General features: G+C 40.8%; 1 pseudogene; it reads right to left on the minus strand.

Annotated features, from left to right (window-relative positions):
- Positions 1-6,595: 6,595 nt before the first annotated feature.
- On the minus strand, positions 6,596-13,193 carry LOC143984292 (cold-inducible RNA-binding protein-like; annotated as a pseudogene).
- Between the last annotated feature and the right edge of the window lie 5,852 nt (positions 13,194-19,045).

Below are 19,045 nucleotides of genomic sequence, written 5' to 3' on the forward strand. Positions count from 1 at the left end.
GACTCATGATTACCTTAACCTCCCTGGCGGTGATCCCGTCTGTCTCAGGCTGGAATTTCAGTACCACGAGCGGCAACCCCGAGCCAGACTTGGGATTGCATCGCTGGATACAGAGAGGATACAGGGAGATGTTACTTACCTTGTCCCTGGATCCAGCGATGTCCTCCACGATGTGTGAGCGAGCTGTCCTCCGCTCGATTCACACAGTGCCCGAGTGCCGCCGAGCTCTGTTCCCTGCGACGTTACGACGCACGGGAGCGGAGATCGGCGCCAAATTCAAAAAAGTAAAACCACACAAAACACATACAGAACTGTAATCTTACAGATTACAGTGCTGTATAAAAAAATACATACCCCCTTTGTCCCTAGTGGTCTGTGCAGTGCCCTGCATGCACTTTTATATTATAAATACTGTTTTTTTTTCTGCCTGGAATTTGGAGATTGTCCATAGCAACCAAAAAGTGTCGCTTTATGTCAAAAGTGATTTTAGACCAACTAGACAGTGATAATAAATTAGAATCACTTTTGGAATTGAGCGATAGCGATTTGTGGGGAAATTTGTCATCAAACACTAAATCTAATGACAGCGGCAATTCTGCAAATGAGCACATTTCTGTATTTTTGGATTTGATTACATTATTGAATCATTTTTATTATTATTTATTATCATTATTTATTATATTATAAATTGTATCATACCCGGGATGTCTACTAGACTCTTGTTTGAACAGATTTAAAAGAGTTATTCCTAAGAATTGCAGGCCTACAATATAAATGCCAAATTTCCATGCAAAATAATTGTACCGCTTTCAGAACCTAAAATCAGAACTAATCATACCGCCAGGGAGGTTAATGTAGGCAATGGGAATATGTTTGGGTTTGTTTAAGAGTTGGAGAGCTGACAGCAGGTATTTATGTGTGAATGTAGAGTAAACCAAAATGTTTTTTTGTGTGTTGCGCTGCTGGGTTATATATGTCCAGGATGGGGGGAGGGGGAGGCTTGTGGGAAAACGGAGGGGAGAAAAATGGGATGGGGAAATGGGGGTATATACTGTGGTTTTAGGGTTTCAAATCTGCTGCTCCACAGAATTTTGCAGTTCTTAGTAAATATGGCAGATAATATGGCAGATAATAGTCAATAAAGTCAATTAATAATAGTCAATTTATTTATAGTCAATAAATAGCTGGCAGGTTTTGATGTAAAATCATAGGTTATAGCCAATAGTCAATAGTTATAAGAATAGTTGGTTATAGCCATAGGAAAAGAAGGATTTCTTAGCACAAGCAGGTAGGCAGCATGTTGAAGGGTAGAAGGCACCTTTAACCTCCCTGGTGGTATGATTCAGTCTGGAATAAGGTGCTGAAAGCGGTACAATTAATTTGCATGGAAATCTGGCGTTTTATTTTGTAGTGCTGTAATTCTTAGGAATAACGCTCTTAAATCTGTTCAAACCAGAGTCTAGCAGACATCCCGGGTATGATAAAGTTTATAATATAATAAAGAATAATAAAAAATATTCAATAATGTAATCAAATCCTAAAACACTGAAAAGGGGACAGTTTTTGGTTGCTATGGACAATCTCCAAATTTCAGGCAGAAAAAAACAGTATTTATAATATAAAAGTGCATGCAGGGCACTGCACAGACCACTAGGGACAAAGGGGGTGTGTATTTTTTAATACAGCACTGTAATCTGTAAGATTACAGTGCTGTGTGTGTTTTGTGTACTTTTACTTTTTTGAATTTGCCGCCGTTCTCCGCTCCCGTGCGCCGTAACGTCGCAGGGAACGGAGCTCGGCGGCATTCGGCACTGTGAATCGAGCGCAGGACGGCTCGCTCACACATCGCGGCAGACATCGCTGGATCCAGGGGACAAGGTGAGTAACTCTCCCTGTGTCCTCCCCTGCATCGAGCGAAGCGATCCCAAGTCTGGCTCGGGGTTACCGCTCCTGTAATTAAAATCCCAACCCGAGCCAGACTCGGGATTACCGCTAGGGGGGTTAGGAGATATACAAACAGAAAGAAAACAGCGCCAACCTAAGTGCAGTATTTTAGATCACAGATATTTATTTGTAAAGTAGTACACTCACTCTCTATCGGAATGTGCCTGAAACATTCCGATAGAGAGTGAGTGTACTACTTTACAAATAAATATCTGTGATCTAAAATACTGCACTTAGGTTGGCGCTGTTTTCTTTCTGTTTGTATATCTCTTAAATGTGTGAATGTAGGAATAACATATTCTTATCAGGATGAAAGTCAGAATGATACATAGGCTGGAGCTAGGAGGCAGATTCAGTCTTTCTATGGCAGATAAAAAAAAAAAAAAAGGAAACATGTGCCAAGTACTGACCATTCATTCATGTAAAGCAGTTTAATAAAGATACATAAACGTATTTTAAATATAATACAGATAGAAAACCTGCATATTCAGCACCCTTGTTAAAATCTTGATAATAACTTTAGCCAGTCAGGTTTTTTTCCCTTGGGTAGAGGACTGGTGGGGCTGTTCATATGAATGGGAGCGTACTGTAAGTGCAAAAGGTAAAGCTAAAAATTGCTGAATATTTACACATAATGAACTATATGGGATATTTTGTAGCCTGCTAACATGCATTTTGTCCTTTGAACTCTCAACAATTGCCACAGACAACATTATAGCAAGGTGCTGGGTTTTTTTTGTTTCTTTTTTTATCTAATCAGTGTCATATTTTATGTGTTTTTCATTCTTATTGGAAACATTTCTATATCCAGTAATAGTCTGCCATGCTAAGAGATCATTATAAATGTAAAAATAAAACTTACAGCTCAAAACAATTTTTTGCATATTACAGCACCACCTTTTGCATTCTAATTTTGTATTTATATACCAACAACTGAGAATATCCTACACATAACCTCTCCGGTAAATGCATTTGCTGTGCTCCCCCCCCCCTTTTTTTTCTTTTCTTTTATTGTTTGTTTCTGTTTTCAAATTTTTATATTCTCTTTTACCCCCCTGTATTGATACTCTGGCTACCCCCCTATATATGACAGAACGATGGATGGCAATTATACCTGGGTGGTGTCCGAAAGATGATGACACTGCGCAGGGAAATTAATGTTTATAGCCATGCGAAGAAATGTTCCTAGCCATTAAAGCCGTCCGCAATTGCACTCTTATGCACTTGGCACTAAGGAAGGGACGCCTTAGCTCCCTCACCCCCTTCCCTTCCCTGCCCCACCCTTACCCTCTTTACTCCCCTGTACCCCCCTTTTTTATTTTATTTACCACCTCCTCCCCCCTCCCCCGTTTTCTTTTTTTTCCTGTTCTTACCAACGTGCCTATTTTGATGTTAATGGTGGCATACATATTGTGGTTACCTATTTTCATGTTTGTTATTTCATATTACCTGGCATATAATAAAAATATATTCAACCCTAATTTTGTATTTAATTTTCAAAAAAGGTGTGGGAACCTCTCAAAATGGCGAAAAGTAGGTTTGCAAAATAGAATAAACAGCTTTTAACAATAGAATCTTAATAGGGTAACTGTGAGCTGGTCTAATTTTCCAGCATCTACTAAACACTGGCAGCTGAGGAGAGTCCTAGAACATGTGAACAGTATATTATTAAAAGAGGCAACCAGTGTTGAGACACGTCTGAGAAAAACATAATGGCAAACCAGAGTGCCTGAAATGTTGGACCAAATAGGATAGTAAACTTGGCCCTAAAAAGGAGGACCTTAATAAGAGGTTGCTTCAAGCTGAAGCCAATTGTAAATTTCAATTTGGTTTAAAGACCCCCTGTGGTCTAAAAAAAGGATGTATCTTTTTACCCTCTAGTAACTTATCTTGGTCTGGTTTTGGAAGTATCTATATGTAAATAATAATTATTATTTCTATATAGGACATGTTGGATATAAAGTAGTATTAAAGTCTTATTTTTTTTGTTTAAAAATAACAAATATGTCATACTTACCTGCTCTATGCAGTGGTTTTGCACAGAGCAGCCCTAGACCTCTTCTTCTCAGATCCTTCACTGGCACTCCTGGCCCCTCCCTTCTGTTAAGTGCCCCCATAGCAAGCAGATTACTATGGGGGCACCCGAGCCACTGTTCTGTGTGTAAATTCAGACTTGGAGCCGCGGCCCTGCCCCCCTCATTCCTCATTGGCTCACTGACTTTAAATTGACAGAAGCGGGAGCCAATGGTTCCCACAGCTGTGTCTAAGCCAATCAGGAGGGAGACAGTCGAGGCTCTAATGCAACATCGCTGGATCGAGATGAGGCTCAGGTAAGTATTAGGGGGCTATTGGTTGCTGCTGCACACTGAATGTTTTTTTAGATGGTCTTTTAACCTCCCTGGCGGTACGATTATTTCGGATTTTAGGTGCTAAAAGCGTTACCATTATTTTGCATGAAAATTTGGCGTTTTATATTGTAGTCCTGTAATTCTTAGGAATAACTCTCTTAAATCTGTCCAAACCAGAGTCTAGCAGACATCCCGGGTATAATAAAGTTTGAAAAATGAAATCATAAATTATAATATAATAAATAATTATAAATAATTGTACCAAATAATAATATAAGAATAAAAAAAAATATTCAATAATGTAATCAAATCAAAAACACTGAAATTTGCTCAGTTGCAGAATTGTCACTGTCATTAGTTTTCAGTATTTGATGACGGATCTCTCTACAAATCGCTATCGCTCAATTCTGCGAGTGATTCCAATTTATTATCGCTGTTTTCTAGCTGGTCTGAAATCATTTTTGATGTAAAGGGACAGTTTTGGTTGCTATGGACAATCTCCAGTTTCCAGGCATAAAGAACAGTTTTTATAATATAAAACTGCATGCAGGACACTGGGCAGACCACTAGGGACAAGGGGATGTGAAATAATTACATACAGCAATGTAATCTGTAAGATTACATTATATTGTATGTATACTGTGTGTTTCACTTTTTGAATTTGGCGCCGATCTCCGTCGCAACACTCGCAGGGAACAGAGATCAGCGATGTGATAGATCGAGCGAGACATGGCTTGCTCGTACAGCGGGGGGACACCGCTGGATCCGAGGGAGAAGGTAAGTAAACCTCCTCCTGGATCCAGCGATGCATTTCCGAGTCTGGCTCGGGGTTACCGCTTTTGATATAAAAATTCCACCCCGAGCCAGACTCGGGAATACCGTCAGGGGGGTTAATAGGCTTTGTGAAGCCAAAATGAAGAGTACAGGAAATTCATAGTAAAAATGACAAATATGAACAAAAGTGTTACTGGACAGATAGAGATAATGGGCTTTGTTAAGCCAAAGTACAGAAAATGTATAACCACTGATACCATTTTGGGCAAAAAAAAAAAAACAGTCTAAAAAAATGGTTTCAAATTTCTTTAGCAAATGTTACTGGAGAGATTGGGAAGGAGGTTCTCTTTAGGTATATCAAGGAGGTTGAGCCACTATTTACAGTGCACCCTGGCTCTGAGTTACCTTGTTATACTAAAAGAATGTGTCCACAAGGTAATATTAAAAATTATAAGCATTTGGGGCCCATAAACCCTTGCAGTATGTACAGCAACAGGAAACTCAAAAGACCATGTTGCATCAAAGATCAAGTCCAACAGCAAACTAACGCCTCAAAAAGCATTATCAACCAGAATCTGTTGCTGATGGACTGGGTCCTCTCCAATGCACTCCACATAACTTAAGAGAAACTTATCTAATGAGCCTTAGGGAAACAGCAAAATGATAATAAATGTTCTATTCACTACAAACATTATACAACAGGGCCAAAATAATACAAAAAAAATAATAAAAGCAGATAGGACAGCTGTTTCACAGTTTGAGGCAATTATCAAATATGTTTTAAAAAAAGTGCAGACAAATAGAACAAAATAGTACATATTGATTGAACAAAGCTCCAAAAATCTTTATAAATAGCCATTGGAAGACAGATGTCATGTACCTGGTGGAGAACGAGCTTGTACCTCCTGTCTAACGCCCTTGGTAGAGATGACAGGAAGTGAAGGGTACAGAGTGGCACGAGGGCTGATGTAGCAGGTGGTACGGGTAGGGCCTTGGCAACAACCCAATGGTTGCAGATCACTGGATAGGCACTGAGCACAGGAACTCCATGTTGCTGGATCAGCAGGTGGAAGTGTGGTTGAAACAGAAGCCAGGGGGTCATCAACAGCCAGGCAGAGCAGATACAGGAATGTGAGGCAGAAGCTAAAACAGGATGCAAGCTGGGTTTGGTACACAGTCGGTCAGCGAGCTACAGAAGCATCAAGCAGGAGCAGGGTCAAACACAAGCTGGGTCACAGGTAGGCAGGTGGAAGTCCAAGGGAAGGTTCAGGTAAATCCGGATCAAACACGGGAAACTGAAACAGATCAAGGTACAGTTAAGCATGTACAAGCTGAAAGAGCACTTAGCAATGTTTATGTTTCATTGCTCAGTTTAAATAGGCTAACTGGTGCCAGAACGTGCACATGCACTTGTCATTGCACAATACATGTCATTCTTTGTGCACACACTGGTGTGCCCACGCTTGTGCGCCAATGTGTGTTTGTTAACCAGACTTCTCTTACAGATGATCTTGAGTCAGGAAGGGATTTTACTCATTGTGTGAGGCATAGCTGTCATAACTGTCTCTGTATGAGCTTCCTCCTCCTAAGCGATCTGCATAACGTTGACGCTTTCCACTGCTACAATAATCCTGGGATCCACTGCCATAGTCTTCTCCATTTCGGTTATCAAACCGGTTGCTTCCATATCCACCACCACCACCACGGCCTCTGCCTCCATGGAAGAACCCTCTTACTCAAGATGTGGTACCTGTGGGGGCGTGGCTTGGGACGCGGCGCGGATGGCAGCATAGAGACAGAGCTCCACTCTTCCCGCAGCCTTTAGCCTCACACTGACCGCTTGGATCCTTACAATGGGCAAACACAACAAGTCCCAGGCTGGCACACCGGCCCGTAACCTGTCCACTACGCAACGACCGCATGGTATCCCGGAACTGTTCAGATCCCGGTCTCGTTCTTCACGGGGACCCGAGGCCTCCATGATGGCGCCGGTGGACCACGAGGACGATTGTAGTGAGGACTCCCAAGCTGCATCGGAGGACCTGTTAAGAAGCCACCCTACACGAGACCAATCCCTGACGGTCGCAGACATGTCTGCTTTTGTTGCGGACATAAAAAATGCCTTTTCCTCAGCCATCACAGAGCTCAAAGCGGGCATGCTGGCGCTGACTGAGAAAACTCAGACATGGGCATAAACGAGATAAAGCCATTACCAGACTAGAGACAGTAGCCTCTGCCCATGCCACTCAGCTAATAGCGGTTAACTGCCATTTGGAGGATTTTGAGAACAGAGGGAGACGACATAATATCAGGGTGAGGGGAATACCAGAGTCAATCTCATCTGAGCAGATCGTCCCGTCGCTCACATCCATTTTTAACAATTTACTGGAAAGGCCTGTTGAAGCTGGGATTGTTTTAGATTGCGCGCATAGAGCCCTCAGGCCTAAACCGAGCGATCCGGTGCCACCTCGAGATGTGATATGCTGTGTTACAGACTACAAGCTAAAGGAGGACATTCTCATGCGGGCAACACTGAATGAGCTCATTACCTATAATGAACACACAGTCACGCTGTTCCAAGATCTATCCCCCATCACCCTGGCCAATCATAGAGCCTTATGCCCACTGCTGGAAGCACTGAGAAATCGTCAACTGTCATATCGGTGGCGGTTCCCTTTTGCCCTAACAGTTCAAGCAGAAGGGGTGACACACACCCTTAGAACACCGGGTGACTTACCATCATTCTGCTCAGCTCTACGTATTCCACATATGGACTTACCCGACTGGTACTGTGAATTCAGGTTCCCACCACCTCTGCAGAGTCCTTTGATCTCCCCACTCTCTACTCCTACCAAACCTGTGCCCAAGAAGGGGAAGTTTCACCAGCGACAGGATCCGGAGGAAGCAAGATCTTCCCAGTCGTCCACGTTCTACACATACTTTGACGAGCCATGGCTGATGTAAGTCGTCTGGGGTTTTATATCCCATGTTTTCCATGTCTACATTCATCTGTGGTCCCAGGCTGAACCCCAACGATGGCTGTAGGGCTACTATGGTGGGCACTTGAACGTTGCTCTCTGACTTATCCGCCGCCCTTATGCTGAGTGTTTCCGCACTTCGGTGGTCTGTTTACCCATGCTGCACCTTTGAAGTTCTACACACCTCCATCCTGTGCAGTAGAGCGGAGAGACCCCCCTTTTTTTTTCATTCCGTTCTCCAGGGGGTTCGGTAATTTTCCCGGATGTCTACTATAGGGTTCTTAACTTCTACCTAACAGGACCGGTGATATGCGTTTACCTGTTGTTATTTTTGTTATGATGTATTCACCTACCTGGATCCATAATTTATGGTGTTAGTTTTGTTTATAATGTCAGTGTTGAATTTTATGCATAGTGTTGACTTGTTATAGGCTGCGGGAGGGGATTGCCATATGTCTTACTTACAGATATTATAATTGACTTTGGTAGCCCTTTCCTGTTGTTTTTCCTGTCGCCAATTGCTCCCACGTACTCCACACTGTGCCTGTTCTGGATGGCCCATGGGGGTTATGACATCTTTATTTGTCTGACTCCTAGCCCCCCTCGTGGACAGGTCCAGGTTGGGCACAATCTATAGAGCCCCTCTGCGGCTGGGGCAGTGTGCTTGTTTGTTTTCTTATTTGAATCCCTTTGTCTGTCCGGAGGGTTATCTTTACTTATCCTTGCTGATCCCCCTCCTTCTATTTACCTTATCACCCCTTCTCTTTGTTTCCTCCTCCCCCCTCCCCCTTTTACCCTTCTACCCTTTCGGTTTTAATTTTTTTCCGATTTTTTTCCACCTCTCCTTGGGGGTCTGCTTGTGGTGTGTTCCCTAGCAGCCCTGCGCTACTCATACTCATCATGGCTTACTCGGCCCTGGGTAAATACCCTACTTTGATTTCACATAACCTTAGAGGTCTTAACATTCCTGAGAAACTGATATCTTTGATGAGGGAGTTGAGGAAGGCTAAGCCTGCATTTGTGTATTTTTGCAAGAAACCCATTTTTGTGCCCACTCTATTCCACGATTATATGATAGACACTTCCCGGAGGTGTATCACGCGCCAAACCCAGCCCATAAATCTAAAGGGGTATCGATTCTAATACATAAGAATGCTAATTTTACGCTCACTCAGCAGTACGTGGACCCCCTAGGTAGATTTTTACTTTTAAAAGGATCTTGGCACATCACATTAGCAAATGCATATTTTCCTAACTCTGGGCATCTAGCCTTTTGCCGTCGCCTATTAGAAGAGCTTAAGGGCTTTGCCACGGGTTGCGTTATACTAGGTGGCGACTTTAATATCCCGTTACTTCCGCTACAGGATACGTCAAATGGTAAATCCAGTATAACATATGCTATACTCCAGAAAATTAAACTGTTACTGAACTCTGTCAATTTAGTGGACTCTTGGCGCCCGGTACACCCCACGGGGAAAGATTTTACGTATTATTCGGCGCTGCACAAAAAGCACTCTCGCATTGATTATATCTTTATTACTCAACGTGATCTAACCCTATTGAACACAGCCCACATTGGCATTCAGACACTGTCAGACCACTGCCCAGTTTCGATTTCTTTGGCTCCACCAGATAGATCTCCTAAATCATGCCATTGGCGAATGAACCCCTCCCTATTACCGGACTCTACCAATTGCCAGACGATCACCTCGGAGTTGCAAGCATACTTCCGCACTAACAACACCACGGATGTGTCTCCCATGACAATATGGGAGGCACACAAATGCGTCATACACGGCGAGCTCATCCGTATGGGGGCTCATAGGAAAAGAGAGGCGACCAAAGCAGTCACCTCACTTGCCTCTGAAATTGCTGTGCTGGAAGCCCAACACAAGCAGTCTTGGGCTGAAGCCACACTTGACGGGTTGACAAATTTGAGAGATAAATTGAATTCCCTACTTAATCTTACAGCCAAAAGCGTAATATATTTTCGGAAGGGCTTCTATTACGAGTATGGGGATAAGTGCGGGAAGTTCCTCGCGAAAGCCCTCAAAGAGGTGACACATTCACAATCCATTTTGTCCGTCAAAAATACGGACGGCAGGTTACTCCACAGGAATGACCATATTGTGTCACGATTCCACACTTTTTATTTGAAATTGTATAATTTGCCCCTCCCCCGCAAACCACCAGAACTCCAGGATTCTAGGGAGGACATCCTACACTCATACCTTACCGATAGTGGCTTGCCCACATTGCCTCTACTTGACAGAGACTCCTTGGACGCTCCTATTACTGAAACTGAACTGTTGAGGGCGATTGCGACCCTCAAACTAGGCAAAAGTCCAGGCCCAGACGGGTATACGGCCCACTACTATAAAAGGTTCATTGACCTACTCAAGACGCCCCTTCTTAAGGCCCTAAATTCTCTTGCTGCTTCCCCTACTGCCTCACATACCTTTACCTCAGTACATGTCGCCTTGCTTCCCAAACCAGCAAAGGATCCCACTGAATGCTCCAGCTATAGGCCCATCTCTTTATTAAACTTGGACTTAAAAATTCTTGCAAAAATCATGGCCAACAGGCTGTCCTCATATCTGTCTACTCTGATCAGGGGAGAACAGGTGGGATTCATGCCAGGGAGGGAGGCTCGTGACAACGTCACCAAGACCTTAAACATAATTCACCATGCAACTCAGGGGGACGTCGAGGGCCTTCTCCTGTCTACTGACGCGGAGAAGGCCTTCGACCGTGTGGCATGGGACTACCTCTTTGCTACTTGTAAGCATATTGGTTTGGGCGCCAACATGATGCAGTGGTTGGCGGCCCTCTACCACAAACCCCAAGCGAAACTTAAAATAAATAGTACCCTGTCAGAAGCGGTGGATATTAGTAATGGCACTAGACAGGGTTGTCCCCTATCCCCGCTTCTGTTCATCTTGTCCTTGGAACCCTTTATTCGCACAGTGAATGACAATCCAAACATAAAAGGCTTCCAGATTAAGGACCGCAATTTTAAAATAGCTGCTTATGCGGATGATCTCCTGTTTTTTCTTACACAGCCACTTATTTCCATCCCAAACCTGTTTAAAGCCTTTCAAGTTTTTGGATATGTATCCAATCTGAAGATCAACTATGAGAAATCAGAGGCCCTAAACCTTACCCTATCCACCGAGTCCCTAACTAGAGCGCTGGCCGCTTCTTCATTTCGATGGGTGTCCTCTTCTATTTCATATCTTGGGGTTCAGATCACCAAAAATCTGACGGATATTTATAAGGCTAACTCCCCCCCCCCTTCTGAACAAACTCCAAGGAGACCAATCGGTATGGCACAATAGACCCCTGTCCTGGTTTGGAAGGGTGGCCGTAGTTAAAATGGTGGTGTTGCCTAGAGTTTTATACTATTTTCATACCCTCCCGGTGTCACTCCCAACTCCCTCACTGCCAATTCTTTAAATGCTTGAGGGCCATGATTCACACTTTTATTTGGATGGGGAGAAGGTCCCGAATAAAATTTGACACTCTCACCAAGCCCAAGCTGGCAGGTGGCATAGGCCTCCCAGACTTCACACTTTATCACTGTGGGGTTCACTTGACTAGAGTCCTGGACTGGAATTGCCATCGGGAGCACAGGGACTGTATCTTCCTAGAGGAGGCAATTTCAGGCCTACCTCTGAGGTTCACTCCCTGGATTCCCTGGGGGAAGCTACCGTGGGAGGTACAAAACCACCCCCTTATAGGAACGACGCTAAAAACATTTCATAAGGTAGTGAAACATCACAAACATGGCCATTTCTGATAAACAATGGCAACAAGCTACTATTTTTGCTCATAAATGTTCCATTGGTACTAAGTTCCAAGTAATGTCCTATAAAGTCCTTACGCAATGGTATGCCACACCTGTAAAAGTGAGAAAATGGTTCCCGATGTCCTCTGATTTGTGCTGGAGGTGTGAACAAGATAAAGGCACAATGTTCCATGTATGGTGGGATTGCCCATCATTGAGACCTTTCTGGGAGAAGGTGCGCAAATTAATTCAATCAATTACTGCTATATCCCTCTCCCTGAGTCCCCAATGCTGCCTACTACACATCACTGATATCCCCATCAAACGTTACAAAAAGTCATTGGTGAGACATTTATTGAACGCTGCCAAAATCCTGATCCCTCGACATTGGAAATCCAAAAATGCCCCAATCATATCTGAGTGGCTCAATTCAGTATCAGCCGTGCATCACATGGAGGAAACGGTTGCCATTGCGAATGACTCTATAGAAGAATGTAACTCCATTTGGTCTCCATGGGTGATATTTCGCTACTCGAGCCAATACAAGGCATTAGACACAGGTTAATATTGGATGGGGGCTCCTGACCCAGGGGCTGCACTTCCTGTCTACTACGCCCAGAAGGGTTGACCGTCTGTTTACTGTATGAAAAGTTTCTTATTTACGGACTTATGTGATTTGTATGTGAGGTCTACTGATACACTTTATATGGCACCTTTCCACATCTAAAGGTCCCTTACCCCCCCCCCCCTTTTTTTTCTTTTTTTTTCTTCCCACCCCTCCTTCCCCCTTTTTTCCCATCCCTTCCACTGTAATATCTGGGTTGGACAGATTGCATCAGTTATATGGATTTAATAAAGGCCAACCTATGTATGACGAATAATCTACCGTGTATAGCTGTTGCATCTAGGTCTGGATATTAGCCACAACGATTTATATTCTGCTGCACTATCTTTTTTCTTCTCTGTGATTTCTATGCAGATGTGTGCTTCTGTGTTACTGAGTTCATTGTTGATTTTATCATCTGTATTCTATGATTTCTGAATAAAAATTATTGAACCAAAAAAAAAGATGTGCTACCTCTGTAGCCTCCTCTCCTGTCGTTGGAGGGGTTCCCAGCCTGATCAACCCGAATCTAATGACCATCCACAGTCTTCCTATTCATCCCTGTCATGGTATTTTTTGCATCTACAGCATTTTTTAATGTGACAAAACCAAAGCCATGCAATCTCTTGGTCTCCCGATCCTTCCCCACAACCACTACAGAGATGTGTCCATATTTACCGAATAACTTCTAGCAGACTGTGCTCATTTGTATCAAAGCTCAGACCTCCAACAAACAGCTTTCCTTCATCGGATGACATGAGATCTTGTCCACATTCAGCTCAACAATGAAATAGAAACCAGCAATGCAGAGTCACACACTGAGGTTTTTTTTTTTATCTTAATTCATATAATGCATTAAGATAAAATACCTTCTGCCCTTAGAACTACTTTAACTGTTTTTTAACCAAATATTTTAATAAAAGGTTTTATGCAATCTAAATTCTCTCCTTTTACTTTTGCCTCCCATTTAATTGAGGGACACCTGAGGTGAACCAAGAAGAACATTTAACTCAAATTGTTTATAAAAATACAGTTAAGTGCTTTTTAAGTCAGATGGAAACTGGAGAGTTAGTTTCACAAAGTGGACAGTTTGGCAAAAACATAGGAGGAGATAACACACATTATGTGGCACATATTTTGTTGACCAAAGTATTGATGCATAGCACAAATTGGACTTTCTAGTATGAAGACTGAGGTACTGTCACTTTTTTAGTAGAACATTTTAGCAATGAATTGTTAATTTTCTAACAATGAATAGAGCACTCTATCTGTAGATATATATATGGAAGCAAATGGTGATATTAGGGAAGTGTATAATTAGGATTTACCACCATAAACAGTGTATTGAGTTTTGCAGAGCTACTGTACTAGCACCCACGTTATTTCCAGAAACACCTGAAAATAACCAATCCTGAGGTTGGGAACTTATAAAGTCGGTGGACTGGGACATTTCTAGTGTGGCCTATTATGCCATCTGAAGGTCAAATCCTATGGTCTTGGAGTAAATGCACTGTATATGTATCCTACATAAATCTGTCTATGAAATGTAAATGATGATATAACAGTTGGAACACAGATTTGCTTAAAGTTTTACATTTGCATTGACAATAATTAGTATGGACCAAATAAAATTTGCAAAGCACTGTTGTGTCATGTGTAAACAATGTCTATGAATATTTTAATGTTTCCTTGGAAACAGTTTTCAATCCTACAAAGAAAAAATGTTTTATGTCAATGTAATATTATACAATAATGACCCACCTTAATAATCAAAAGAAGAAAAAAAGATTCAATGCATTCATAATACAAAAAACTTTGTCATGTTTTTATTATGCCCTTGCAGAATCCTTGATGTATTTAATTTATTTTTCCATGATAAACATTTTTGCTCTAAACAGTACTTCTGTCTCTACAGCCACTTAAAGTTGATTCTTTGCCTATTAGGTGAACGATGTTCACATAGCACTGCATTAATTTCACTGGACACTGAGTTTTATCTATTTCAACAAGCACGCCTGTGTTAATTAGGCCTTATAGGGGGAGTGATTGTGAGAAACGCTGCTAACTGTCACCAATCAATACTTGCAGCACAAGCAGTTCTACCAGTAAATTACTTTCGTTCATGAGAAGGAAAACTATTTTGTATTCAAGCTAACATTATTTTTCCTAAAATTGCAAACATCTAATGTTATCTACTTTTATGGATTGCATCTATTAAAGGAATAAATAAGATTAGAGACAATAGTGTATGATTTTGTAAATTAAATGTTTTCAGTTTGGAGACATAATTTCATTTTGTATATTATTTAAGTAATATACAGCACAGTGAGGGAGACTTACTAAAACTGGAACACTCAGAATCTGGTGCAGCTGTGCATGGTAGCCAATCAGCTTCTAACTTCAGCTTGTTCAATTAAGCTTTGACAATAAAATCTGGAAGCTGATTGGTTTCTAAGCAGAGCTGCACCAGGTTTTGCACTTCCCAGTTTTAGTAAATCAACCCCAAAGTATGGTTATGTGAATATATTTTCATGTTGTAGTCACTGTATTTTCTAATTTTTTTAACCACCCATTTTACCCCCTTCGTGACCAGGCATTTTTTTGCTATTTAGCACTATGCTACTTTAACTGGTAATTGTACAGTCATGAAACCCTATACCCAAACAAAATGCATATCAATTTTTCTCAAAAATAGAGATTTCTTTTGGTGGTATTTGATCATCACTTTTTTTTGTGATATAAATAAGAAAAATTACAATCTGACCGTACCGACGCTGGGAGGAACTGAAAAACTGCCATTGACATCATCAGTGACAATAATACAGTGATGAATTATAATAGTATACACTGTCACTGTACTAATGACACTGGCTTGGAATGGGTTAACATCTAGAGCTTTCAAGGGTTACATGTATGCCTAACTATGTATAAAACGTGCTGCTTTTGTTACTACTACTTAGTTTCTCGTTTCTGGGAGCTTAGTTTCTCATTAGACATTAGGCAATTTGTTTTGTTCCAAATTCATTTTTTAACTAATTTTGACAAATTTGTTAATTCAGAAATATCTGAATTAACTAAAACCCATTTAACAAATTTTCCTGAATATATGTAAATTTGAATATTCGCAAATTCGTAAATTCCTACATTCACACATTCGTAGATTTATAAATTCGTACATTCGTAAATTTGAAAATTCGGAAATCTTAAATAATAACTAAATAATAATAACTTCACTATTTCTAACTATTAAATTATAGGTATTGGAATTTCCTTTAAAATTTGTCTGTTAGTGAACGTAATAAATGAAAAATTATCCGAAGTTATGAATTATCTGAATGTAACGAATGCCGTATCTAAACGAATGGAGCATAATAAATTAATAATAAATAATAATAATAAAAAGTTTTTATTATTATGTTTCAATTTATTATTCATTTGTTCTGTTCCATTTGTTTACAGGCGGCATTTATTATCCACCTAGGTAAGTCTGATTCTTAAAAATAAAAAAAAATACATACATCTCTTATAAGGTATTATCCAGTGTATTCCAATGGGCAACAAATGTAAAAAAGCAAACCTGAGTGGCTTGTTTGCTGTCAACATAAAAAGATTATATTCCCACGCATAGTAATAGGACGGCCGAAAGGAGGCTCTGCCATCCCGGGTGCCGTCATATGACGTCCTCGGCTTCTTGGCTGTCTAGGGGGTGAACATGCGCCACATCACTCAGGGGCCGATGCACATGCCCGATGGCTGGGATGTCCTCCAGGCACCTGCAATTGCTTGTCACAGAGCAGGGACCTGGATCTGTGTGTGTAAACACACAGATCCACATACTGTCAGGGGAGAGGAGACAGATCATGTGTTCCTTGTATATAGGAACACCTCCCCCAGTCAGTCCACTTCCCCCACAGTTAGAATCACTCCCTAGGTAAAACATGTGACCCCTTGATCGCCCCCTAGTGTTAACCCCTTCCCTGCCAGGGACATTTATACAGTAATCAGTGCATATTTATAGCACTGATCACTTTATAATTGTTAGTAGTTCCAAAATAATGTCAAAAGTCTGATCTGTCTGACGCAATATCACAATCCTGACAAAAATTGCAGATTGCTGCCATTACTAGTAAAATAAAAACCAATCAATATACGCTTATTGTGATTTATTTTACCAAAAATATGTAGAAGTAAAAAATATTGTGTTTTTTTAATTGCCGCTCTTTTTGTGATTATAGCGCAAAAAATTAAAACCGTGGAAGTGATCAAATAGCACCAAAATAAAGCTCTATTTGTTGGGAAAAAAAATGATCAAAAAATTGTATATGGGTACAGTGTTGCATGACCGTACAATTGTCATTCAAAATGTCATTCAAAATGTTACAGCGCTGAAAGTTGAAAATTGGTCTGGGCAGGAAGGGGGTGAAAATGCCCTATATTGAAGTGGCTAAATATAGAAAGCAGGGGGGTCATTGTTGGCATTTTAACACTACAAGGAAGGCAATAAGACATGTAGGAACGCAATGAGGGAGCTAAAATAGACCATGAGAAACACATAGCAGAGGAGAGTTAAAAAAAAATCCCCCCCCCCCCCAAATTTTAAATACAGGTGGTCCACTAGTTACAAACATTTTATGGAAAAAAGATATCTCCACTGATGCTTTATCACCAAGGCTTGTTTCCATAACAGCCCGAAATTTTCAAAATCCAATTGTCATTGGGACAGAAAGTGAGGTGAAATCTTCTGAACAAGGGCACAGACAGCAAAACAAACATTACAGGGGTGTTAACCTTTCCCTATGCTATCCAATAAGCTTAAAAATCATTTTTTTGGCTGGAGCTACACTTAAAAATTGTACTTGTTCTGCTTACAAACAGATTCCATTTAGGCTGGGTTCACACTGCTGCGGGGGGAGATCCGGATGTGATTCGCACAGCAAATCACATCCGATCTCCGTAGCACTGCGAGTTCAGCCATACAGATAGTATGGCTGAACTCGCAGCTGTCCCGCAGCAAACTCGCACAGGACCCTTTTTTGGGTCCGCAACGGAATCGGATCGCATGGGGGTTCACACCATGCGATCCGATTCCTGTGCGAGTCGGCAGATCGCACTGCGATATGCCGACGGATCTGGGGGTGTCATTAACATAACATTGACACCCCCAGCCGTCCGCATAGGGCAGTGTGAACTGCCGGCGGGAGGTGAGCGATGCGGGAAAACGCCGCGGATTCGCGGCGTTCCCGCATCGCAATAGTGTGAACCTAGCCTTAAGAACAAACCTACGGACCCTATCTTGTTTGTAACCAGGGGACTGCCTGTATATTTACAGTAATAAAGTGAGGTCAGAGCACATTGGACCCATAAAAGATGATCAGGGGAAGTTAGTTACAAATGATAAGCTGAAGGCAACTGTACTAAATGCTTTCTTCTCCTCAGTATTTACACAGGAAAACGGGGATATGGTATTAAAGACTATATCATTAGTAACACAGCATAGACAGTAGTCCTTGTGCCCTGCCGAATAATTTGTTCATTTTCGTTCAAAAAAATTTTTTTTATGTTTTTCGGGTCATTCTTTATGATCAAAATTTGTAAATTCATAACTTCTTAAATTATTAAATTCGTAATTCAAAAATAAGAAAGAAAATCGGAAAATTCAAAAGGATAACTAACTAACTAGTAATAACTAACTATTACAATAACTAACTATTTCCTTTCAAATTTGGCTGTCAGTGAACGTAACAAATATGAATTTATGAAGTTATTATTAATTATTATTATTAATTATACAAAATAATGAATGCTGCATCTAAACAAATGGAATGCATTAATAATAATAATAATAATAATAATAATAATAATAATAATAATAATTATAATAATACAACAATTTTATTATTATTTATTATTATAAATGTGTTACTTTCATTTGCTTAGATATGGCATTTGTTATTTTCTGATAATTCATAACTTTGGATAAATGCGTATTTGTTACATTCACTAACAGTCAAATTTGAAAGGAAATTCCAATACCTATAATTTAATAGTTAGTAATAGTTAAGCTATTATTAGTTAGTTATTATTTTAGATTTTTAAATTTTCGGGTTTTCGGATTTTCAAAATTTACGAATTCATGAATTTACGAATTTATGAATTTTTGAATATTCAAATTTATGAATATTAAAAAAATTGGTTAAATGGTTTTTCATTAATTTGGATATTTCCGAATTAACTAATTTGTCGCGATTTGCTAAAAAATTAATTTGGAACGAAACAAATTGCACATATCTAATAGATAGATACAATGTACCCTTGTGTCTAACAGAAATGTTTGAAAAAGACTAGGAAAACTTAAGGGCACTTTCACATTTAGCAGTGCTGGACATCGGGGGTAAAGCACCACAATTTTTAGCAAGGCTTGACCATTTTTTGTGGTGCTTTTTGCCCACTAGCAGGGTGCTTTTAACCCCCGCTAATGGCTGAAAAAGGGTTTAAATGCATCCGCAAAGTGCAGTTGCAGCAGCACTGTGCCGGTACTTTAGGGGCCCTGACCATTGATTTCAATGTGCAGGGGCGCTTTAGGAGTGGTTTATTCACCACTCCTACAGGG

The sequence above is a fragment of the Lithobates pipiens genome, unplaced genomic scaffold, assembly GCF_037356315.1.
Source record: "Lithobates pipiens isolate NorthernLeopardFrog02 unplaced genomic scaffold, aLitPip1_a1.2 Scaffold_16, whole genome shotgun sequence".
NCBI classification, from domain to species: Eukaryota; Metazoa; Chordata; class Amphibia; order Anura; family Ranidae; genus Lithobates; species Lithobates pipiens.